This window comes from Melozone crissalis, unplaced genomic scaffold (genome assembly GCF_028551555.1).
Source record: "Melozone crissalis strain CALT ecotype California unplaced genomic scaffold, PUWL_Pcris_2 ptg000006l_1, whole genome shotgun sequence".
NCBI classification, from domain to species: Eukaryota; Metazoa; Chordata; class Aves; order Passeriformes; family Passerellidae; genus Melozone; species Melozone crissalis.
In genome coordinates this window covers 29,298,438-29,325,516 of record NW_026535784.1, presented here as the reverse complement: position 1 = coordinate 29,325,516, position 27,079 = coordinate 29,298,438, and positions in this window count along the sequence as shown.

Below are 27,079 nucleotides of genomic sequence, written 5' to 3'. Positions count from 1 at the left end.
GTCCTGAACCTTCTCCTTCCAAACAAATGGTACTTTTTGGAAGCACCGTTTGATTTCAGTGCCCTGAATCCAGTTTCCCCTGATACTCAAGCTGATGATCTCTGTTCAGTCTGTGGCTGTGCAATCTCATATGCATAATCTGTAAAGTTTAAAACTCCTGCCTACATTGTGTTAGAATCAACAGTCCCTGAGTTAGAGGGACTGTTAGAGGAGGGGCCTATGACCCAGGTACACCCAATGGCTTTTTCTAGAAAATGGCAATCAAAAGCCAAGGGCTCAGCCCATGGCTTACCCACCGCACTTATGCTTCAGACAAAAGCAGTAAGGAAAAAACTGAATTACTGTTTCGGTTTATGATGATGGAAGATTTCACTCTGTTTCAATAAAGTGCTAAGTTAGGCAGACATTTAAATAATCACTTGATCTAATTCCTTTGCAGTAAACTTACATAAGTGTGTTCTTGACATCTAAATGAATGAAGTTATTCACAACCTCTAATGTTTTCAGAATTCTGTTCTTTTTCAGTAATCCCTTCTATATAGAAATAAAGAAATATAAGTGAGTTTAGTGTATATTTACAACTGCACAGCTAAACTTGGCCTCAAATGATTTGTTTGTGATCCATAATTGAGACATGAAATTAATTAGATTTCTGTGATTGCTAATATAGATTAACCATAAAAAATTCTAATGTTGAATTTGCAAATAGGAAAACTCATAATTTAGTGAAATTCATGTATGAAAATTCTCTTTTTTGTATTGAAAAGTAATATTGCAAGAAGAAAGTGTTCTGTAGAGACTGAAATCACAGCATAAAGTATGTCTATAATTTAGTATCTTCTGAAGCACAGAAATGCTTTCTTAATTTAATATGGAGGCATCTTTAATATTTACTATTTTGTCTTTGTTTGTGAATCCAGCTATGATTTTGAAACCATTTGGCTGTTATTGACTGACTTACACATTATTGGTTTTTCAAATGCAGCTCTTTTGGGTTTCCAGGTGCCCTCACACCTATGGTGCCCTCACATCTCTTCTATTGTTAGATGTCCTTTTCATTCCATTCCTCAGCACTGGGGTAGCATTATTGCCCTCCAGTACTCCTTGCTCTTAGTGTGCTATTGAATTTGGCCAATACTTTTCCCCTGTTTCTGCCTGTCTTCTGCAGAAATCTAAAAAACCTAATTCTCCTGAGCCTGGAGTTCTCAACTGCTTTGTATAGTTCTAATTGTCTAATTACCCTCTCAGTGCACAATGGGGAAGGATTTTAATATTTTCCTTTCTCCACTTGGTTTCTGTCCCCTTTTCACATTTTTTTTTCTTTTTTCTTTTTTTTCTTTCCCAAGTTAACCATCTCAGTTTCTAACTCTGGAATGTCCCATTAATATACTTTTTTGTTTGCTTTCCATAACTGAGTAAGTAAAAGAATTTTTTATGATATATGTTTTATTGTTATTGTTTTTTTCTGTTATTAACTGATTTGCCACAGTTGTCCTTATAAATTTCTACAGTCTTTAATGCTTTTTTAATACACTAATCATTGTTTTCTTTCCCTGGGATTTTAAGTGTTCAATAAAGTTATCTTTTTCTCTGAGCACTCTTTGCTTTGTGTTATTTATGCCCACACTCTGCCTTTTACCTGATGTATTTTTGCTAAGTAAAACTATTATGCATGCATCATTTTTCTTTACCAAATGTATCTTGTAGCTATCAGGTAGTCTTAAGGAGGTTTATTTAAATTTTATTTTTATTTTGATTACAAGCACAGCAATATTGCCTCCTTTGGCAGATTATCTTTTACCTTTATGTTTTCAAACATATTTTCTGTGCCATATCAAAAGAACAACTGTGTTGTTCATATGCAGAGTTGAATGTGAACACTGGTATTACGCGTGTGTATCTGCCTGTTCTTCCTATCAATTACCACAATTAATGCACTCCAGGTCTCCCCTAGGAAGTAAAACTCACCCTTTTCTTACCAGCATTTTGTCTTTCATATACTTTTACTTACTAGTCAATTCATAGTCCTTTCTTTTTAGATAACTTATAATAGGTTTCTGTAATTGCAATAGTTTGCAATTTGAAGCATCTACAATCTTGGTCAATAAAAAAATTAAACTAATGTAGGTTTCATCTGATCCCAATTACCAAAAGTGGCAAGTAGAACTAATAAAAATACATACAGTTAGCAAAATATAGGGTTTCTACTGTTTGTATTGCACATTTATGCCAGATGATATTTAGTGATATAAATGTGAGGCAACCTTAGTTTTCTTCACAATTAATGATACTTGACAACTCCCATATTGCAAAACACCTGATGCCAAGGAGAGAGGTACTGACCTACTCTCCTCTGATTTTTGGGAAATGCTATTCTAATGTCTGCAACATGTTCAAGGTGAACCTCAGCAGGGATGCTGGATTAGGTGATCTGTAGAGGTCACTTCCAACCCCAGACATTCCATGATTTTGTATGAATCTGTGAAAATATAATTTATATTGTGTTTGATATGAAGTCCCATCTAAAAGAAAAGAGAAGAGCTCTTCAAAGAAGCAGGAGTTCTGTGTTCAAAAGGCCATGGTATTTCAAAGAGTATTAAAGACATATGTAGATATTAAGTATCATTCTTTGGTATTATGTAGCTGAAGATCACTATAAGAGCCTCTCATGTGAGCACTGTTATTAATTCCAATATGTGTTCAGTATTGCTGCTTCATATTTCTGCTGAACTTATTTTATTCTATCGCTAGGAGATGTATTCCATTGAGATTTTTGTGTTAACTTGCCTGCAGAAAATGTGCTGCTATGAGATATACTGATTTCTAGATTTTAAGGTTTTCTGCAGTATTATTTCAAAATAACTTTTGTTGAAAATTCAGAATGCTGAGTTTCAACAGTATTTTTTTTGCAAATGCAGTTTCACAAAACATGAAATAAATGCAATAAAAATATTTAATATAAGCACATATAATTTCATATTTTCTGAAAAACAATATAAGAAAAATATTAATGTAAGAAATCAGAAATCACCAGGCCTATTTTTCTCAAAATAAGTGGGTTTTTTCCTTCTCTATGTAAGAATGTGGCTTAGGCAATGGCTAATTGTTTATTTTCTCTCTTCAGCATTACTTCTTAGACAAACCAGTAGTGGCAATCATTACTTGCTGCTTCCCAAATGAAGCATAAATCTCTGTCACTTTAGAGACACAGATTCAGTGTGTTCACTCTGTATTGTTTCTATTTCACCCCTAGCAAAGCATATGTACCTTCATTGCTGATGCTTTCTTTGGTGTGCATCACTGTTTGCACATCACTTTTTTATGTCTCTAATATATTCCTAGCAGTAGTATTTTCCTACCCTTCCCCTAATGCCACATTTTCTCCCTTTTTTTAAAAAGGGATAATCTTAATCTGTAAAGTTTAAAGATACTGGTCCTAACACCCTGTGTAAAATAAAATTTATCTTGAGGATGTCAGTTTTGTGCCATGTTTTGGCATCTCACTGTCTGATTTAAAGCTAGTTGAAGATTTTAATTCTTTTTCTATTAAGACTTCCACGTTTTGTTTTTTTTCCCTTTTGGACTTTTTGCTAGTCTTTGAACAATAGGATCATTGGTTCTATTACTTTTTAGATTTCATGTGCCCCTAGTTGCAGTAAACTAAAATCAACTAAACAACTTTTAAGATGTTTACTATTTCAAAGATGTTCCTTTTGGTGTTAGTTCAGCTGATAATGGTGGGACTCACCTTGCTGGCTGAAATGTTCCCTGCTGTAGCAGGCCATGCACAGCGCAGATGGTGGGATGAGGGGAACAGAGAGTGATCTCAGGAGACACTAGAGATGTCCATAAAGTGCAATGCACTGCTGTGAAGAAGTCCCAGAGCTCTGAATTAGATGGTTTTGGATCTGGAAACATAATGTCATGTGTAAGGTAATTGAGAACCCAGGCTTGGCAATATTGGATATCCTGTGGATATATTAGTTCTCTTGGCACTAATTCAGTCATCATTAGCACAGCACTGCTATGAAACATCTGTTCTTAATTTCCTATCTCTTTCTAATCTGTGGGATTAATGCTGTATGCTTGAAGAACTGCTGCGCAGGCTGTATTCCATATTAATTGGAAGGGTAATCTAGATTTGTGTTGAGTGGGTGTGTTTTTTAAAAGAGCTCAAAGAAAACTTATGGGAAACTCATTTTGCTGCATAAGAAACTGCCAGCTATAGCTGACATGCCACTGTCCCACTGCAGCACCTTCCTGAAGCTGCTGGACAAGCCAAAAGCCAAACCTCCACCTGCAGGAGTCCCTCTTGGAGTTGATGGAACTTGGCACAGCGTCCAAGGCTGCGGTCCAAAATTTCCTTCTAGATGCCAGTCATGCCAACTCAACCACACTTGTTCAAGCAAACTTTTTAGTTTGTTTGTTTGCTTTTACACAATCACCATTACTAAATTCCTGGAGCTGCACAGCAGCTGGCAACAGTGCTGTATAGCAGGGGTCAATGGAGTAATTGCAAATGCATTGCCCAAGTAATTCTCTACTACTTCTTTCCACAAACTAAGAAATCAATCACAGTCTCTCTGAGTGTAAATGATTATTAGTTAAGCATTTGCCAGATGAGTTGTGTGAGTAACTATGTTTTAGCCTGTGGCTCTGCAGAAAACACACTATGCCCTTTTCCCATACAGTGTGTAATCAATTTAATAAACCAATAATGTGGATTTGTGTTCAAATATTTTCAAAATAATGGGATAATAATTTGTATGATAATGTAGCGACATTTTTATTATATTTGATAATATTTTGACTAGAATTTATTTTCAGTGAATATGGACAAGAGTTAGATACCATCAATAAAGTAAAGTAAGCATTCTTTTCACAATACTTATAGTCAATGATTCCTGTATCTATATTTACTTAAATCATAATTTTCAGCATTGAAAAGTGAAGTGTCTTCATTGTGTGCTCAAGAAGGGCCTATCCTATAAACTCTTTCTTTGGTTGCTTTCTTTGAGATCATCCATCTGCTTCAGACAGAAGGTATCAGAAACGGTTACTATGCTGCAGCAAATGTTTTCTTTACTACTCTAGATTTATATTTGTTACAGCTAATCATAAAAAGAAATGTGCAGGAGGTAAATCAAATAAAGAGGGACTCAGAGGAAATAAGTACTTTAAATTGTGGGATAATATTGTGAAGATGACATTTAAGCTGTATGTGTTTGTGGGTGCCCAAGTATTGTAAACCATTGCAATTTATACACACACTAACTGGACAGGTTATAAAAGCATAACAATATTTTTCTTTCATGGTTGTACTGACATGAGAAAAAAACTTCATATTCACTATCAAAGTCTATAGTGTCATCCACCATTACTTTTATGAAACATGTTTCTGTGCAGAGCAAAGGAATGTAATTTAGTTTATGCTCTTATACTGGTTTTTTTCAGCCTATGAAGAAATAGAGGTTCTTAATTCATAGGTAAGCAAAAGAAATTAAATATCTTAACAGATCCTTGTCTTCAGATTCAGTGGCACAAATGCTGTCATTTGTATAGTATTGTCCTTGGGCTCAGTTGCTGATTGAAGGGACAAAACCTGGCATTTTCTGCATGCTGTTATGACATAGAACAAACCAAAGGGAGAATTTTACTTTACATACTTTTATCCTCCTCATGTGTTCACCTTTTAAAACACAAACCAGATGAAGATGTTCTATGAGAATTAGTCTGAAATTTTTGCAATTTGTACCCCTCAAAGTAGCAGATTACAATGATACTTTTAAAAATGAGTGTATCTAACTGTCTGCTTTGATTAAATCGGATAACGGTTGCTGTCCAATAACTTAGTAGGAAAGACAGTAGTAGCTGTGCTCTAGGTAACAACAACCTCCCATATTCCATTAACTAACTATATATATATATTTATTCTTTTTTTTTTTTACTCTAGCACTTTGGCATTGCTCAAAATTATATTGAATATATAATACAAAATTACATTGAAACTATGAAGCTAAGTTGGTTTATATGATTCATAGGAAAATGATGCAGTTTTCTAACAGTTTTCATTTCTTCAAACTGGTTGGGTTCAATTCTCTATGTCATCAAAGTTTGTTTCTCAGAATATTACTTTTTCTGAGTGATTCATGTACTTGCCCTTTTCTGTCTCCCTCTTTCTCTTTCCGTCTTTGTTGAGTTAATATCTAAAACAAATTATAGTTCCTGATAGGATAAATCATCATGGAATTATTAAAGGTAGTAGTCATATTTTAAACTCTTTTTTTTTTTTTTTCATGTAATCTCAGGAACCTCAGGTAAATCACTATGGTCTAATAGAAGTAGATCACTAGCTGACAGGTGGAAAAGATCAAACTGATTGGCAGTCAGTGGTTCTCAAATATTTTAAGTATGGCTTCTGCATCTGTTTGGTCAAGTTCCAGATCTGCTTCAGTAAATTTGGAATAAGTCAGTTGTATCCTTACTTATCTGTCTCAGAAGTATTTTGGAGCTCTCTGCTGAAGTAATACATACTGAACTTTAAGGTTGTTTTTTTCTCAGTGTCTTTATTCGCCTCTTCAATCATTTGGTCTTCCTAAGATGTCTAGAGATCTATTCTGAGACTCCATTTTCAAGATGGATGTTGTTATCTGGGATATATATCATTTGTACATTTAGGAGACAGCTAAATAGCATCCACAGTTCAGCCTATATGCACAAAAGTCCAGGGATTCCTAGCATGGTTGAAATTCAGGTGTAGTATCCTTTCTATTTCCCCTGATGCCTATATTAATTCCTGAACAACTTCTATCATGACAATGTAAGCATTTCAAGATGCTGTTAGGTTTCCATTATTGCCATCTCTAAGGAAAGTAAGGCACGCTTCGAGTCTATGTGGGTTTCATGAAAATGAGTGATTATAAAAGACTGCATCAAAATTACCTTGGCAGATGTCAACACCAGCATTGTTGATACATTAAAAAGCCTTTTCTAAGTGGGATGCAATTATCCAGTAGTCAAAGAAGACATTTTTTTTTCATGTTAAGTAAATGATTTAGGACTTGAAGAGCTTGTCTGTGTGGTTACAAGGATATCTTGCCATTATTTCTCAGACAGATCTCTGATGCAAAATTCTGCAGGAGGTTTTTCTTTTGCAAAAAATCATTATGGAATTTTTTATTAATATTAAAGAAAAGGTGAAAGATAGGCATTCTTTCACCCTGTCAATAATATTTAGAAATAGAGTGGAAAGAACATATAGATGGAGCAAACCTTTATAACAAGAGTATTTATTTTGATGTAACATGCAATAAAGACAATTTTGGAAGATGGATTCAGAATTCTTCTGTCTTGTTTGGTACCTCCCATTTATCTCAAGAAAGAAAATCCTTTTTTGTTTCCCAGTTAGAGATGCATTAACTTAAAATACTTTGAAGTTGAACTTCATAGGACAAAGTATGAAAAATTGTGCATTCATCCTAATACATCCAGGCCGATTTTGTCCATAAATCATGATTAGAATTCTCACAGGCCTTGAGGTTTGCTTAGGTTTACAATATATCTTGATTCCCCTATGATGAGGTTATTTTATGACTTTTCACACCCTTGATTGGCACCCTACCTATGTAAAATATCAAAGCCAGAAATCTGATTTTTTTTAATCCAAACTTTAAGAACCAGAGCTCAAACAGTTATTACTTTTTAAAATATGTATATGATTTACTTAAATCATGCATGTAGTCCATTGTTAGCATTAGCACAGGGATATAATGTCAGACTTGTCTGACATTGTTCATTCTTCTTATAAACAGTGCAGTCAGTGAGTGTAATCTGCTCTTAGCCTATTTTTGGTCATAGTGATGTAAAATGAGCATTGTAGCTGTAGCATAATTTCAGCTGCCAGAGATATCTCTAGCACAGACCAGCACAGAGTTTGTTACAGATCTTTTGGTGCCAAGACAGGAACAGACACGTGTCATGAGTCAGGTGGATTGGCAAGCCTGTGTGGAATCCCACTCAGCGTGTGTCTGCAGTACAAGTGGCTTCCTCTCATGAACAGGGACACCAATTAATTAGATATGTTATCAGAAAATCACCCCCCAAATGTTATTCCTGGATGTCTTAATGTCCCAATGTCATCATGTCAGAAGCCATGGCAACAGCATCACTAGACATATGGGAGGCTTATCAGTGGTGTTCAGTGGAATTTAGGAGCTTTTAAGGAGAGTAAAAATAAATGCTTGTAGTCTAAACACTTAAAATGCTGTGTTTGATGTCTGCCACGATAAAGGGACAGACTGCATATGTTGTTTCTGGCCAGTATATGTATGAACTAGATGTGGATTAGAGATGAGTGACAAGTAAGTACAAAAAACTGCTGTTCTTTGATTTCAGAGGTGAGGGTTCTTTCTGAAAAGAGAATGCTGATAACTTTTCTGTGCTTGTCTTTCAAAGCATTCATATCTTATGGACCAAAACATTTTTTACACTCAAATTTGGCCATTATGGTTATGTGGCTATATAATAGTTATGGTTAGAAAGCAAAATGTGAATTACTTAGTGCTACTTTAGTCAGTAGTTTTCAAAAGACAATTTTAAGAATATAAAATGAAAGAAATCAGACAGATCAGATTAGACTGATCTTCTAATTTTAGATTCAATCAACTGCAGTCAAAGATAGAGGTGAACAAATGTCTTTGTCTAAAGTAAGATTAAATTGACATGCACACATTATATTCAGCACTGAGAACTCTCTGAAAAACTCAAAGAAAATTACCAGAATCAATTAAAAGAACTACAAATTTAGTGGAACAAATTTAGTAGGTGTGCATGTACAATTATAAAAATCAGTATAATCTACCTGAAGTGAGTCAATGTGAAGGGGAAATTTGCTTGTTGCAGGTTTTGAAGATGTCGACAAAAGTATGTAAAAGTCTTGCTGATAAAGCATGCTGGACTTCTCCTATGCTTCTAGATACATCAAAAACTTTAAGGGAACTTAGGCAGTAATTTCAGGAGTTTTTTCACATAGGTTAATCACCATTTAAACTGACTAGTCAGATAGTTTTAAAAATTGACCAGGTGATAGGAATATATATTTCTGGCAAGGAAGGGGATCAGAGTAAAATTTTGCATGGGGTCAGTATTGGAACCTGTGCTGTTCAAAACAGTCAAAGTGACCTGGGACAGGAATATGAGCAGTGAGATGGGAATATTTGCTGATGATACAAAATTATGCACAGCAGTGATAGTGAGAGAACTCAATAATTAAGGGGAACGTTATGAAGATGAGTGACTGGCTAACAAAATGACAAATAAAAAACCATTGCAGGTAAATAGAAAGTGATGTTCTTGGAAAAAACCCCTTAATTTCACATAAGAAATGATGAGCTTTGAGGTGACTATTACCATTCAAGATTGAGATCTTGTGGTGATATTAGGAAGTCTCATGGTAATATCAGTTCTATACTCTAAAGGAGTTAAAAAGGCAAACCAAATTAATTATTGAAAAAATACATAGAAAAATTAATGAAAGATTCTTATTGTCCTCCCCATATGATGAATATTGCAGTTTATAATGGTGTCCACTTCTCAGGATATTATAATCAAGCATCATGAAACACAGGTGATGAAAAATCATATATGTGGAGTAAAAATGCTGAGATGCACTCCAACAATGTCACAAGCAATGTCTTATTCTGTCTTATTCTATTGATCAAATTCCTCTCAACTCTTCTAATACTGTAAAGTATAATACAGTACAAAATGTGGCTTCTTTCTACATGGCATCTAACTGTTGATATAGTAATTCAATTTCTTCCTTGCAGTTATGAAAAGCTTTGCCATAGCTCCTCAGTTAAAGAATTTGATTCTGCATTTAAATCAGATATTGAACATATTTGCATTCTTTGACCAAGACTCCATATTCTTCACAAAATTGCAGCATTTAGTTTTTAGGCAAAGAGCAGCTATCATTAATTAACTTATATTAATTACACACTGGCTCCTCTAGGAAATTTATCATCTTTTTTTGTCCTTTCTGTGTCACCATAGATAAGAGTAAAGCAATAGTGTCTTTCTCTATGTCTATAGAGTTGAAATTGATTGAAACCTCATCTAAATTCTGCCTGCATGGTAATCAAATTAGCTTATTAAGTACTATTGTGTTTGCAGTAATTGTACAGACAGCAAATACTCTGAACAGCGTCTCACCAACAGTTGAACAGAGGTATCAGGTGCAAGAGGAGGGTGGAAATCACCTGGGAGCTTCAAGGGAAGCAGACTGGCCCCGAGGTGAGGGATGGGTTAACTGGGTTAACCCTGTGCAGGCTCCGTGCCCTGCCTACAGCAGTGAGGGGATGGATGTGTGGAAACGGAGCCCAGGAAAATCAGGACCAGGGCTTGGGCTGTTCGTGCTGTCAGCTTTAAACAGGGAAGCAGCCTGACAGGTTAGGGACAACACTGGCTCTCCTGCTCTGGTTCAGCAGCACAGCTCATGGGCCAGAGCGCCCTACCTGCTTTTCACTGGCCAGATGCAACTGTAAATCTGCTCTTCAAGAAAACAGTAATAAACCCACAAATACTTGTTTCTAATACCTTGCATTTTTACCCACCTAGGGATAGCATACATTAGCATGGATTCCAAATTACTTTTTAATTCTGTAGGGAAAGAATAAGAGTCCTAAAGCGGGAAATGTATAAATAATATAAAGAAGCAAAACTTTATGGGAATTTTGCAATTACTTCCATTGTAAGGATTCAGGGCTTCCAAATGAAACTTAATTTACCCTTACAAGAATTCTAATAATTTTAAAATCAGAAGTGTGAGATTAAAGTCACCCCACAGTCCTAATTTGGTCCAGAAGTAATACCTAGTGAGAAAAAAAATTATCTATATAATAAAAATATGCCATTAAAAACCAGCTAAATCTAATCCAGCATTTCAAACTTTAAAATGTATTTTTCATAACCACATAGTTATTGCCTCGTGTCACTATAAAGCTGAGATAAGGTTATTGCATGTAGCATGTTAATATATATTTTATCTGGGAGATATATGCATAATTCATATTTATTAAAATAGTTTATTAATATGACCAAGGTGAGTCAGTTGACCCTGAAAATCACCATTTTAGGCTTTCTAACTGAAGCTAATAGAACAGTTCATCTAGTGCCCTTAATGCAGGCAGTGTTACATAGATCAGAGTTAGTACATCAAGTATGCACTGGGATTTTCTCTCTCCCTCTTCCTCTTGCAGTCTGTCTTTCTCTAGAATTGCAGACCTGGTGCAGACAGTAAGGCTGAGACAGGAAAATGAAGTCTTGGCAAGTCATGGCAAGACATAACTCACTGTTGACAAATACAGTGGGCTTCTGAAATTTTCAATATTTATATTGTTTACTTGTAAATAACTTTGAAAAACTGCCTGATTTTTCATTGAAGTTCAGAGTTTTCCATTGAAAGTCTATTGATATGGATAAGCCACATTTTATGTTATATTAAAATAAAAAGATTACATGTTCTTGAGTGTTTTTCTGTGATCAGATTCTAAGTCTACTGGTAAAAGAAAGCCTATGGAGCAAAATATTAGGCCAGGAAGTCACAAAATAGGTACACCTATTTCCCACTGGTTCCCATATGAACCAGTGCAGCTCATTCAGTGTGAGAGTACATTTTGGGACAGATGAAGCTCTGAAAAACCTGTCATCATCCACCTTAGGCCTACTCACAGAGAAGATTCTCCTTTCCATTAAAACTTCTTGTTTCTTACTTGCTCTTTTTTGTTTCTGAACTTTGGAGGGCATCCTAGAGTTCAGAGTTGATATTAATCTAATCTTGGCATTATTATGAGGATAGAATATTTGACTGCTCTCATTCATAATTAATGACAAAGGTGTCCAAGAGGGCACTATGCTTAATTAATGATTCCTGTACTTTGAAGACAAAGAAACTGCCTTAGAAAGGAAATGAAGCATCAAAACTTCTAAAGCCTGCTGTTGATAGGCCAGGAAGACGACCTAGAAAATTGTTAAACACTGGATGCACAGCTAAGAGGGAAATGCTATGGATAGGCTCTGGCTTGTGGCATCTGCTGACTGACCAGACTTGGTACTGGCAATACCCCTCACTCCATGCTGTAGATGGCTTTGTGAGGCTGCTCAGCTACCCTTTTCCCACTCAAATCCAGACTTGCAGTCTCTGGAATCCTAATAATAAATACAATTGGAAGAGTGGAAAACTTATCTGAGGTTATGAAAAATAAGAAGGATGTTGACGTGTTGGAGTCCAGAGGAGGGGAGTGGAGATGAGGACTGGAGAATATCTCCAATGCAAACAGGCTGAGATAGCTGGGCCTGTTCATCATGGAGAAGAGAAAGCACCAGAGAGACCTTATAGCAGTGCTCCAGTAGCTGAAGGGGGCCAACAAGAGAGCTGGAGTGGGACTTCAGACAAGCGTGGTTAGGGATAGGATGAGGGGGAACGGATTTAAAATGGAAGAGAGTAGGTTTAGAATAGATACTAGACAGAAATCCTTGACTTTAGGAGGAATTCTTTACTGTTACAGAAACACTGGAAAATATTGCCTGGAGAACTTGTGGATGACCCAGTCTTGAAAGAGTTCAAGGCAGAGCTGGATGGGGCTTTGAGCAACCTGGTCTAGTGGATGGCATTCCAAGGAATATTTGATCTAGTTGGAAATAGCTGCTATTTAAGGTCCCTTCTAACCCATAACCCATTCTATGGTTCTGTGATTCCGTGAAAATGAGCGACAAGGTCTCATTGTTTTCCCAGCTGGTGAAGGATGCATCTGCTCATAAAAGATGCGAATCCAGAAAAGATAATGGAGGAGGTGATTAGGATTAGTTACCAGGAGCTGTATAAAGTTAAAAAGAAGACATATTTGATCCACCCTAACAGTTTTTGCTTTCTCAGCTACTTTAGTCATTTCCAACTACTTTACGATGCAGTGAGGCCAATAAAGCCCTAGCAGAGTTGCACATATACCAAGTCTTGACACGTTAGCATATATTGCTCATTGAAATAAGAGATACTGGCAAAACCACTTTTTTGCAAATATAGTAAAAATCAGTAAGATAGTTTAGTGGCAGAGCTCTGGCAGTAAAATTAAATCAAACAAACACTTTAATGCCGACAAATTTAGGTGCAGAGAATCCACCAGAAAAAAAAATGTAGACAAGAAGTGAGGGCTTGGGGAAGATGCAAGAGAATCAGGAAAGTAGTATAGATTGTTGCAAATGGTCTTTATTGTGGGTTTGCTGATTTGTTTTGTTTTGTTTTTTTCTTCACAGTAGCTTTTTCTTCTACTTAGAATGGTATGTAGCACTGGAACTGATAGAAAAACTGTATGTTTATAAACTAGAACATAAAAAAGTGTCTATTACATGTGAAGTGATAAAGAAAGCACTTTAGGAGCTAAAAGACCTGGGGAATTATCTTTCGAGCAGAACAGGAAACTTTGCTTTTGTGCTGTGAATACAATAAAGGGAGCAAGAGGCTGGGAGGTTATAGGTATAGCAGTCTTTTCTGTATATCTTTTCTGTATTAATATACCTTCTGAGTTGACATGGTGCAGCCATTTCATAATCCTTACCTGAAAAAGATGCTACCATTTAATGCTAAGCAGTCAATGACATTTTAATCAAAATCAGCATTTTCACTTAAAAAAAATCTTGAAATGAAAAAAAAATGAAAAAAGGTGACCTTTAATAATAAAATAAGATCCTCTCTAATTTCACCCATTAATTAAATGTGTCCTAATTTTTTAATATGAAGTGATTTTGTCTGGGACCCGGTCAACATGAATCTCATGAATTTGTGTGAGCAGCCACCATGCTCACAAACCAGAAGCTGGGAAAGGAGGCTGGGGGCTGTCAGAAAGGCAGCCATATGGCCCTGGAAAAAAAAAATTGAGTGGTGAAAGAAGGTTGTGAAACAAGTCTGAGATGGCATGTGAAGAGTATATGCATCCTCTACACCTGTTCCAGACCTAAAGAGTGATGATGGGCACATAACAGGTCAGTGTTGCATCATTGTGTAAGGTGGGTCTTAGCTGATGCAGCTTGGTAACTCTTCACCTTTCTGCCCCACAGATTCCATTTCAGTCCTTCTGTCCAGGCGAGATATGGCTGTTGCTCACTGCTCTCAGTAATAAGGATAGGGCAGGCAATCAGGGTTTGCAGGTTGAAAACTCATTTGTTTTCCTCTCAAAAAGGACACTTTTATCTCTCCCAATCCAGAAAACCTGTACACAGCATTCATTATGATGGTTTTGGCTTTCATATCTCTCCAGCAACAGCAAACAACATGAGATCATCAGACCACTTGCTGCCCGGAAAAAATAAATCTTTGTAGAAGAAGCCTAGCAGAAATTCTCGTTACAGAGCCACTCCATACAAAGCATGTCATATGAATTGAACAAGAGTTCCCTGCAGGTAAGATAGCTCTGGATAATTGAGATCTGACACATACTGCATATCTCTAAAAATAATTTAATCACTGTCTGATCAAAGTTTCATAAATCAGATAGTGCTTAAGGCTTATGACAGTTAATTATAATTTTGATTATACCTCCATGCTTTAGGCTTCTTTATATGTCAGAAGGATTGCTCCTCTTATTAGAAAGAAGTATACTGCAGTTTACTTTTATTTTGCTTTGATGAATTGCCCCTAGAGGACAGGTACCTGGTGCCTACTCATTTGGGGGCATATGTTCAGTAATGACATGCTGTGAGTAATTTTTTTTTATTTGAACTGTGCCACATCATTTATAGACTGATTATGTGTGCTTAGTCAAAATATACACAAATAAGACAGCTGTGTTCTACTTTTGTTTTACCAAACCTAGCAAGTATTTTATTTGCAATAAAGAAACTGAAGGGCCATCAAAATTGTATACAACCATCTGCTTCTGTAATTAGTTTCATATAAGGGATTTAAGTCTTGGTGATGTTCTTCAGTGCAAGAAATTGAAATTTTTTTCTGCCTTTTTAAAGTATGCAGTTGAGTATTAAATGTATTGCTAACAGGACATAGCTTACTCCCTTCTGTCCTCATCTCAATTTGTGACACTGCTCTTCTATATGACAAAGGCATACTAACAAGTTGAAAGTTTTGCATGCGAGATAAGTTGTTCCACTAGTGCTTAGAAAAGTGCCGACTTCCTGGTTATATAATAAGCTGATTGCTGAATTTGGTATGTAACCTGTGATAACACTAACACAAAACATAATGTTGTTAGAGGCTGGTAGATGAGAGATCAGGTGTTTGTAAAAGCCAATGGAGCCAACTGTGATTTCTGCTGTATCGAAATATTACTGCTGTGATACCAGCTCCAACTTGTTAGACTAGCAGGAAAACCCATAAAAGCCCCATATATTAAAACATTTAAAACAATCTTATGGGGGATAGTAGGGCTGTTGATTTTATTGTGAAAAACATGGTAGTACGTGAAGGCTACTAAAGACTTAGATTCTTAAAGAGTTGATTAGGTTACTAACTCCAAATTAAGGATCACTGGCATGCAAAAAAGACCTTTTCAGCTGCTGCATTTCCTTTGTGATGTCTAAAGTCCCTCAAGACTGAATTTTCTGCCAGGACATGTATAAAGCTGCCTAAATCTTTAATTACCTGGCTTTTGCTGTATCCTTAGTCTGCAGGGGATGAAAAAAAAAGGCATTTTCTTATTTTATCTCTTTTGGACTGCCTGAGTCAGGAGTGTGATAAGAGTACACTGTGTGTGCACTTGTGATTTCATGTCTTAGAAGTCAATGACTAAGAAATAGAAAAAGAGCTACGAAATCCTGTGAGGGAAAAGAAAGAATTGGATGAGGACAGATATGCTTCTCTTCAAAGGCCACAATTAGATGAGTTGTCTGGACCACAGGAGAGCCAAATCCCTGATTTGAAGAAAAGGCTTGAGCTTTATTGTGCCACCTTCTAGAATACCCTAAAAATAGGCAAATGGGTATCCTGTCAAAAACCTCTCTTTCAACATCTTTATCAACGTTGCTTTGTATTGTACAAAGTGCATACAAAAATTTTGGCTGGACTTTGAAAAACTATTACAATTCATTAGCCAGAGAAGTGAGACAATGTTGCAAAACAAGCTAATTAGTGGTTAGTTGAGGGATTGAATGAGTTATTATAAATTCAAGTCCTTTTTCCAGTGACTGCAGTAAATAAACAGAAACAGCTTCAACAGAAAAGACTCAATAGGACACTGCTGTTGTGGGATGATGCACCCAGAGATGATCAGGCCTTTGGAAGGGAAAAGACTTTGTCCTGCCTCTGTGAATGATCCTCCATTCTAAAATAAGCATTTCACATAATTTTGCAAATATTCTTGTTGATCAAGACATTTTAATTTTTTAGTATGCTTGCAACCCTTTTTGACTTCTCAGGTTTGGGATTGTTCTGGGTGTTTCAGTCCAACTGGATATCAACATCTGTTTGTCTCTCCAGCTGCTCTGCTTTAGCTCGTGGAAACCCACTTGTGAATCTCACTGCTGCAGTGTTTGCAAAACTCCCAATTATTGGCTTAGATGACTTTTATTTTAATGAAATAACAGTTTATGCTGTGTAGCAGGTTTCTTTGTCAGTAAATCCAATTACAATAAGACTAATTGTCCCTGGGGCTTGGCCCATATCCTGCCCTCTGGACTGACAACTTTCCTACCATCTGTAGCAATGCATTCTTTCAGAGTACATTTTTTCTGTACTGCCATAAAACTCAGTTTCTCTTCTCAGTCCTCTACTGACAGTCCTCTTATAATTAACCACTATGTCTTTGTAATTTTTTTTCCACAATCCTATGCTGGTCTTTTATCCATCAATTCATATCTGTGTACATCTTCTTGCTATGTGTCTAATGAGTGCTCACAGTAGGAATAAATTCCTCTTTTACTTTTGGAACCAGGTCCAAGATCTATCTCATATGCTTTTCTGCGATTATACCCTTCTGTTCCAGAGTACCCTTATTAGCTATCAGGCCTCTTCATTAGATGACTCTTGTTCCTGGCCTGCTTTCTCTGAAATTTTCTGCAAACAATGGAATTGGATGGGATAGTGGGAAACTGGGTTCAAATATACATTGATTGACTGAAATTAATTTTCCTAGCTTGTCTTTCCTTCCAACAGACTCTCTAACTCCTCAAGCAGCCTTTCCGGAGTCTACTTTTTACTTCCAGTAGTCTGGAAGCCTTTTTCTTCTCCAGAACTCCTAAAAGCTTTTGGTTCCCAAATTGATGCTCTATTACACCCTTTTGTACTTCTTCTACATTTAGTTTCTCTGACAGTGACAACATAAGCACATGACTCAATCTGAAGGCTACTCTTTTCTGTTTCAAAAATGGATAAAAATTTGATTACTGAATTAACATACATTTCATTTCGGCATCATAATTTCTGTCCATGTATGAAGAAAAAAGTGGCATAAGATTCCCACTTAGCTGTCACTAGGATAGCTTTCCTTTGGATGCTTCAAGACACCTGAGAGGAAAGAAAGAACTAGAATGATAGGAAACATCTTGGGAAATTCATATCTTTATCTTCCTTTATCTGGCATTTTACTGTTATCCTTAAAGCAAAATTGTATCTTAGCTCTCACATATGAATATCACAAACACTCCATAAATCTTCATCACTTCAGCCACTCTTAAAATTCAAACATGACACACTAAATATATAGCTTCATATAATCTAGCCAACATACGTGAAAGCTTTTCCACATTCTTCAATACATCTTTGTCACTATAAAATAGTTCTTCACTGTTTCCCACTCTGTGACAGCCTTCAGCCATTCTTTTCATAATTTCTAGCACTGAATAAACACCATTATGTTAAAAAAAATGACTGACGAATACCAGAAATTTATGTCACATCATATGTAAATAGTTAATGGGTTTTAAGCCTTTAGCTTTCATCATGTGCTTTTTTTCCCTTCCTTCCAATGTGCATTCCTTCTTTCTTGTCCACTTCCTGAAGCAGATAGAAGATCTGCTTTTACTTTAGTATTACATATTAAAAAAAAAAAAGATTAGTCATCATATTTCCAGTCTTCTTTATCAAATGAGCAGAAAAATATCTAAAGATAATTTCCAAATACTGCTGATTCTCTGTCTTTAGCTTTACTGATTATCTCAGTAGCTCAGTTTCCTAACTATCACAGTAGGAAGTTTCAAGTCTTTTCTTGTTCAGATATATTATTACTGACTTGCCACTTTTTCCTTAATTCTCTGTTTTCTTACTTCAGCCACTGAATCTTCCTGCTGATGTCTTTTTGATGGCTGATTTATTTATTTCCCACAACATCCTCTAATACTGCTTTATAGTCATGACTGCACCCTAGGGTGAATCTTGCTAAATTATTGCTTCTTAGCAGTCATCCTTTCAGGTAATATATTAACAGTTTAACAGCCTAAGTACTCCACAACACAGAAAATATCCTTCTGTTATTTTGCTCAGTACAGAAATATTTAAAAAAAATTGCAATATTTCTGTAACAGATTTCCTGCTATAGAAGCTTTTCATATTTTGCATCTTCAAAAGAGAACCAGATAATTCTCAATGTGTTTGCTTTAGCACTATAATTTTTTTTTCATAAGTTATAAAAACATTCCTCTTGCCTTTTTTTCTTCTGTGAGTCATCATAATCTATGTCTGAAACTTTTAATGATAGGATTCATTGTAAAAGGATGAAGTTGTAACAACATTGATCAGCTGTGGGTGCATTTGTTGAAAAAGGTGACTTGCAGCCATATATTTATAGAAATAAGAGTGTTGCAATGTGTTTTTATCTCAATATATGTGAAATGCCATTGCTAATTCTGGTCAGTTGATGCAGTCAAGAATGCAAGATAGCAAGATCAGATATTTTCAGAGCTAGATTGTAAAATGTTTATTGTTTGACCACAGTAGATTAAAATTGAAAGTTTATAAACATTAGAAAATATAACAGAAAAAAAGGAAGGTCCACTCCATTTTCCAAGGGTTGTGAGAATAACGTTTATTTCCAAACTAAAAATATTATTTTGATGCTTATATTCTGTGAAAAGTTGTTGGAAAGTTAGTTTTTAAAATCTATGTCACTATCCTCTTTTTGATATGTATATTTTAAGAAGAAACAGTGTTATTTCTGGGACACAATGTGTTTAAGAACAGAACAGTCTGTGATTGTGTTAAGAAAAAGGAATAGATTTTTTAAATACAAGATTCTTTACTGTTAGAATCCTCCCATAAGATACTTTCTTCCTTATGCAGTCTTTCAGGTATCAAAATATTGAAGCAATTCTTCCTCCTCCACTTGTTGAACACTAGCTATAATCCACATCCAGAAGAATATTCAAACCATAACCTTAGTTGAACAGTAATGAATTTTTATTTGAATTATTGTACTGTTGGTGGGTGAGTCTCTAAATGAGCTTTAGCACCAGGTTAATAGTTAATTAGGTGAATTGATTGTTCCACAAAAGAAACAGCATTTTCTTGAAGGAAAATGATGATAAACGAATAGGTAAATGTAGACAATTTGAACAAATTGTAATTATCTACTGCTATGTACCTCTGTGTATAAGGGAATGATTATTTTTAATGACTTTTCTACTTTTCAGTGATTATTTAGATATTATTTAGTCATGTTTCCTCATAGCATACTGCAAATTATATCCTTCCACAATGATGGCATTATAATTAAGAAAAGAAGTCACATTCATATTATCCTTTGTATATTTTGACAAAGCACAATTAAAAAACTTTCTGTGGGGAGCAATAAAATAAAGGAAAGAAAATGTCCTAGCAAATATTTCCCTTTTGGTATCCCCTGTTAATATTTTTATGAGTCTCTTAAGCTTATCTAAGAGATTTTTAATGCAGCAGGGTATGTTATTAGGTTTGTATTTTTTTCCACACTATCATACATTTCAGTCTTTATCACAGTGGGAACAATAAAATAACAGACCGCAATGCATTAGCATCATAAAGAAAATGTAATAAATGGCTTTATAACTGTAGTAAAAGTTGCATGAGCACCAGCAGCTGTAACAGAGATGTTGCTACAGCAGCATTTTATGACCTAATAGCACTCAGTGGGCTGATAATATTATGTGTGTGTGTGTAATGCCAGCAGTTTCCCAGGCCTAGATTTCAATTCAGATAAATAATTGAAAGCACTTTTAGACTTTTCCATAAAATGTTTAATAAGAGATCAAATCCTCCCTCCCTGTAGTGGAAAATTAAATAGTTTTTACAGGGATGTTTTATGATGAAACTCTATTATTAGGAAGAGATGGTATTTGTTTTATTTTTTTTTTTTAAATGTGGTTGTTAGAACTAAAATATGTTTGAAGGACCTCTTGTTTGTTTTGTTTCATATTACTGGTAGTAGAGAAAGGTACTTATTTTTACACTTGTTTGCCATTTCCTGATATTTGGAGACAAGGACCATGATAATAACATTTACTGAATTACTTTGAATATCATAATAATCTTGACAAAGTGTCTGCATTTCTAGAATGTGAAAAAAACACAGAAGCGCTCCAGAAGAGTCAGTTTTAGAAAACTGTGGTACTGATAATCATAGAGTATAAATGTGGAAATCATCTAGCGTTCTCTAACAAAAAAAAGCGATAATTATTTCTCTATCTCCTCAGCAGAGATTAAAAGCAAAATGTAGTCAGGATGAGTGAATGAAAAGATCATCCAGTACACTACCTGCAAGATCATGTTACCATTTAAAGCACACAAAATAATATACTGTAAGATTTTGGTTTTTGTTGTTTGCTTGTTTTAAGAGGATTTAGGAATTGCTTAATTTTCTCTGTTTCATATGGGAATTACTTGTTTTTTAAAAGGTGAAAGAAGGAGTGTGAGCTATGTATACTAAATTAATGACTGTCTTGAATACTTTTGTTTGGCACAATAACCTGCTCTTTCTGTGTCACTGTTCTGAAAACTTATGTAACAGATAATACAAGATTTCTTGTTTGCCAAAGTGCTCCTTCTTGGACTTTCTTTCTTCCTTTCCATGATCTTAAATCATCTTTCAAAATGATGAAACAGGAGAAATTTGGAAACAGAATATTCTGAGGTCTCACTTATTTCTCTGTTGGAAGCTTTCTATATCCTTTTTATTTTGCAAAAGTTAAAAGCAGGTAGTACAACATAAATCCTCCAAATATTAATGCTTTTCCTTATGTTCCATCTTCACCAAAAGAAAAAAAATCTTATGGTTTATAACAATGAACTTTATCAGCATAAAATTAAATCACTTTAAAACAACTTTATATTTGGACTCTGGAAAGGCTGAAAATACTTAGAGTATAATGCCTCATGAAGCAGAGAGTAGAGAGAAAGAAGGACAAGAGGACTTTTGGAGGTAAAAGAGAAGGGAGTTGAAACATACACATTGAATTATTTTTGAAAGTATTGCTTTAATGTGTTTCTGAATTTTTATATTATGAATGTTATAATAGATCATCTAGATCCTCTGAAAGGACTTCTTTATTATTTTAAATCTAAATGAATTAATACAGTAATAAAAAAGAATGGAAATATAAGTTTTAAAAATTTATCTCTCTGTAATGAAAAATCCACAGAGTTATTTTTGGATGGGTCTAATACAGAGTTTGATGGGGCAAGGTAATTCCCTTGTCTTAATCAAATATAAGTAGATAGGAGCTGATATCATCACAGGCAAGTCAGCTGAAATTTTTTTTAGTGAGATCTTCAACCTTTAGATTGAAACAAAATTTAAGCTACATATTTACCTTTAACTGTTTTCCCTTTTCAAAATTGTGAATCTCACTTGGTGAGAAAAAATGGATGCTATGGCAACTTGGTATTGTGTTTATAACAACATTAAATGAACAGTCAAACTGTGATTTAGTTGAGTTACTTTTAATAGAAAAGCATCTTCTCTTCCTGACAGGCTCTATGAACCACACTTGAGCCCTATCCCAGTTAAATTTTGTTTCTCTTTCAAGGAGTTTATTTCAGCTACATCTCTGCAACATTGTGAACTCCAACTTTTTTAGGATTACCTTAAGAGTCAGTGATATCCCTACGCTTCAAAGGCCTTCCAGCTTTTAACTATGTCCAAGATCATTTGTTACTTATGTAAAATGGAAACTAAGACAAATGAACAGCTTGCTCTGACCCTGTCACCCTCTCGTGAGACAGAAAACCCCCTAGGCAATTGTTGCTTTATAAAATAACCTATGTGCTAATTTATAGGTAAATGCAATAAAAAGTATTCACCTTTTCTATCAAAAAATGAGAGGTCCTGCTACATAACAGAGGTAATAAAATGTGAAAAACTGGAACATGCAAAAGATTTCTAATGATAAGGTAACACAAACCTGTAATTTCTGTTGATTGAACTGTAAAAACTGAGCAATAAATATTGATATTTTTTCCAGCTAATTAAACTGGATGAACATAGGTTTCACAATTGAAACCAGGTGTTTAAATTAAATTTTAGAAGATTTCAATTATAACGGTTGAAAGGATTTACAAAGGACATGGTAAGAGGTCTGTTATCCAGATTGGGGCTCACAGGTTTCATAATAAAGACTATATCCTCAAAAGAAGTTTATCTTATTTCAGTGGTTACGCATGTAAATATTACCAATTCAGTTTACTTACATATCATTAATAAATATTCTTGTGTCTTCTCAGAGAGCTAAAAGATCTAACCTAGATAAAGGCATAAACTGAAAAACATATAATGACCTTGGGAAAACCCCACGTAATTAGTAGCTTACTTGCACCCATTTTTTTCCCCACTTCCTGGCTTATTTTCAGTCTGACCCTGAGCAAAATACATGAAGGCAATGCTGTTAAGCTTTCTCTTTTTTGTTATAAAGTTGCTGTTAAGGTTAAATTTTCTTGGGCTGTGCACAGCATTTCATATTGTTAACCATTGCTAGCTTTATATAGGTAATTTCCATGTAAGCATAATCTTAAAGAAGCAGAAATGACTTGTCTTCTTTTAACTTCCTTTGTAAGCTACCAGACGAGTTATCTTTTTGTCCTTTGGGAACTTCTGCACTGTGAACATTAAATTGATACTTGCCTTCACCTATTTTCCTTCTGAAACTTGATTCCTTTCTCTTTTTTCAGAGCTTGACTGTAAAGCAAGGTGTTCCTGCAGCAGCTCACACACCTTGTGGGTTTGGAGACAGAGAAAGTGGTTGGGAAGTCTCAGAAGAGATTCTTTTAAAGCTAATTGACTGTACAAGAGACAATAAACAGATCCTGAGAAGAGAATGAAGTGTCCACAGAAAATATTTTACATCCCCAAAAATGTACTTAATATACAAGCCTCTTTCTCAGCCTTAGTCTCTACTAACAGAGACAAATGAAACTACAACTATCAACAAGATATGAAGGAATACATACACTCACTATCTCACTCAGTTATGCTCCAAACCCTAATTTTCATACCAGCTTCAGGTTTGATTTACAAAGACCTTTATGGTTACTATCTTGGTTTCCTTAGAAACCACCTTAGACTCACACTCCATGTTCTATCAGAAAAAGGCCAAATCACCTGAGGTTTTATGGAGCCCGGATGGTGTCTCTGAAGGTACTGGTGGCAGAGCTGTTTTGGTGGACAGCCCTTACAGCAGGTAATTTTATTTTTTTTTTTTCCTAGATGGATTCTTTTTAATGATGATTCAAGCATGCTTTGCCATAAGCCTGTCTCTATAATTAGGTTTTACCTAATCAGGCTATCCATAGAACTTATGAAGTTCAATTTGTTTGACAATGGCTGGGACATTGTAGATATTTATATTGGTGCATTTGCCCCAGAGTAACTAATGCATTTAGCAATGAAGCTATTTTCATTTATATCTTGATGAGTCTTTATATTTTATTTCAGTGTTGTTGATTCTTTTAATAAAAAAAAGGATATTTGATATGGCATGGTTCAAGTGTCAAGGCCCACAATGTTTGGCATGTTTGTAAATAATCTGGAAAAAAAGAAAAGTGACCAATTGTGTCAATGCTAATAAACTGCAACATAAGACTCTGTGGAACTGCTGGTATATTCATCATGCCAAGACCATAAAATGACAAATGACATTCAGTGTCCAGAGACAAAAATAAAATCTGTGGAAAAACTGTTTTAGAGAAGAGCTGTATGCTTTGAAAATATATTTTTTCAGTTTCATTTTTCTATTCTATAGCAAGATCAATTTATTGCTGGGTGATATTTAACAAAGCAAAAGGTGGCATTTACAAGGAGTGGGATAGAAAATGTTTTTATGGTCAAAATACTGTGCATTACTTTGCAATTACTGCCCATCTTGTACCTACAAGCATTCTGTTCCTGGAATGATAGAACTGGAAAAAAATGGAGGGAGATGATGGAAATGAATGAAGATGCAGAGGGATTTCATACTGTGGAGAAATATTCAGGGATCTTCAGCCTGGAAAATAAGTTACTAAATTAGGTATGACAGGAATCTATACATCATGAGCAATATAGATATTAGAAATTATTGTTGGGTGTTTTTCTAATTTGAGAAAGAAGGTTATGAACTGAAATTACTAGACAGCAGAATCAAAGCAACATAAGGAAGTACTCCACACTGTGCACAGATAAGCTGCAGTGATAGCCATCTGCAAAGTGCTGCAACTCTGACACGAGATGCTGCAGATGCCAAATAAATGTCTGTTTAAAACTCCAGTAAGGCCAAGTTGTTTAAGGAAAATAATTTAAAACTCTAAAAACACAAGACAGCCACATTCACCCCGGGAAATAAAGACTGCTCCAGCTGGGAGGACATAGTGGGAAGTATCTCTGGATGTGTTCCTTGTTTCTGTATTTTCTTTAGGTGTCTCTATTAGCTTTCCTGAATCTCCTGAAGCTTTCATCTAAAAAATCTCCCGAAGCTTTCATCTAAACACGATGTCCAATCTGATTGTCATACACTCATATTAATGTTACGCTCTGTTGTGTGTGACTTCAAGGCTATCTATTGTTCTTTCCTTCCCTCTCTAAAAAGAAAATAATCTGTGTGAAATTCCATAACACATTTTTAAAGAAAATGGGGTAGTTTCAATTTGTTTTTTCTTGTGTGTTTTTCTTTCTTACAACAAAGATTTTGTTTTTTTAAAAAAATTACATTTTTCTCTATGATTACTATTCAGACAGATGCTCATTTACTCTGGCAGGAAAAAAAAAATGGACACATTAATGTGTCATCTATTTTGTCTAAAACCTGCTAAATTAATTGAGAACTACCATCACTGAAGCAGAAAATAAGGTCGAATTTGAGTAATGAATGATGCCTGGCTAATGATACTAAACACCATTAGAGCAAGATACTTTTTTCTCGACATAGGCTGATTGGGGAGGGGGTTGGAGTTGGCAGGAGGATGCAAGACTAAGTGAGAAGAATGTGTTATTCACTGCAGAGAGCAACACTGAAATTTGAGAAAGAAGTGAGAAAGGAAGAGAATCAAAGGAGGTCAGAGGTAGAAAGTAAAGAAGAGCAAAACAAGGTGAAAATTGAGTATTTGACAGAATTTTTTGGCATTTTGTGCCAAAACCAGCATCATGCGAGCTATATTTCTCTCAGTTTTCATACTTTTAGGATGTATGTTGACCACAAGATCCTGGTCAAAATCCCAGTCTACAGACTGGGACAACATCAGAAAGTCAATGCTAAGCATCCTTTTTTTCCCTTATCACTCACTGGATGGTGGGAAAATCTTTCATATAGTTCTCACTGAAAGTTTTGGAATAAATATAAAATAAGAGGACTGACTTTTCAAGTGACTTGTTTACCTACAGTAGGTGTTTCAGTTAGACAAAATTATTCTTTGCTGTGATGAGATACAACCTTTCTCAGATGTGGTATGACTGACATTACAAAAATGAAGTATTCTAGTTTGTTTAACTTCTGTACACCATCCTTTCAATTTTTAAACTTTTAAGTCACTCATTTCAATGCTTTTCTGAATCCAAAAGGCTGATGAAAAGATGAACTGCATGTTTGACAAATTAACTCCCTTTATGACATTATTTTTCTTCCTTTTTTCCCTGAAGAGTCTTATGTCTTTAAAAGCAGACTTGAACTGCCATATCCAGAATGAAGTGACCTAGAAGCTGATGTGAAATAAAAGAGTTTTCTTCCTAATTAGTGTCAGAAAAATGACCCAAACTTTAAAAAGTAGTCTCTGCTATTGTATTCCTCCCGACCTCTTCCCCTCAAAGAGACACTGAAAACTCTGTGGGCTTTTATCATGTAGGACCAGTATTGTTTCCAGTACCTTGTGCGTATAATGAGCTAGCACCACAGATGTTTTTCATTTCAAACCTGATGCAGTCAGAGCATAGAAATATTTGAATACTTGCTCCCTCTTTGGCTTAAAATTAGGTGGTTATTTTTAAGTCTCATTAGTTAGCTTAGCTCTACAGAGACTGAAAGACTGCAAATTGCTGCTTGGGTGACTGTAACTGGGCTGACCTTAGCCTCACTCGTGCGTGTGTAACACTGCATGTTCTGCAGACAGAATGGTCTCTCACACTGCAGCAGAGAATCTTTCCCTGTCTTTCCCTGTGATCTCTTGATTAACTTGTCTGTACATTTGGGTGCAAGATGGAGATTGTGAAATGGGATAAGTAGACTGCAGATTTATTAAGACAGCAGTCCATGACTTGTGTTGATTTGATTGAAGTCCTGTTCACACTAATGGGCTGGGTAGCTGCAGCACTATTACAGTATAACTCAGGTAATATTTGTGCATAGGACCTGACTAAATATAATAATTCTTCTTAGCTTCTGATTGTTCTTGCTTTCAATTAGCTAAATATTTTAAATATTGAAAGCATTCAAAAATGTAAATTATTGTTTTAATATTAGAGATGTTTCTTCCATGGATTTTACTGTAGAGTTATTAAGGAAACAACTATAGAAATTACTTCCATTTTATATCTATAAGAATAAGATTTAGACAACTACCACAACTTTGACTGACATAATGTCTAAGTGCTTGACTTGCACTTCACAAAATTTTCCTCCCTCATCTATAGAACAAAAATAGACCATG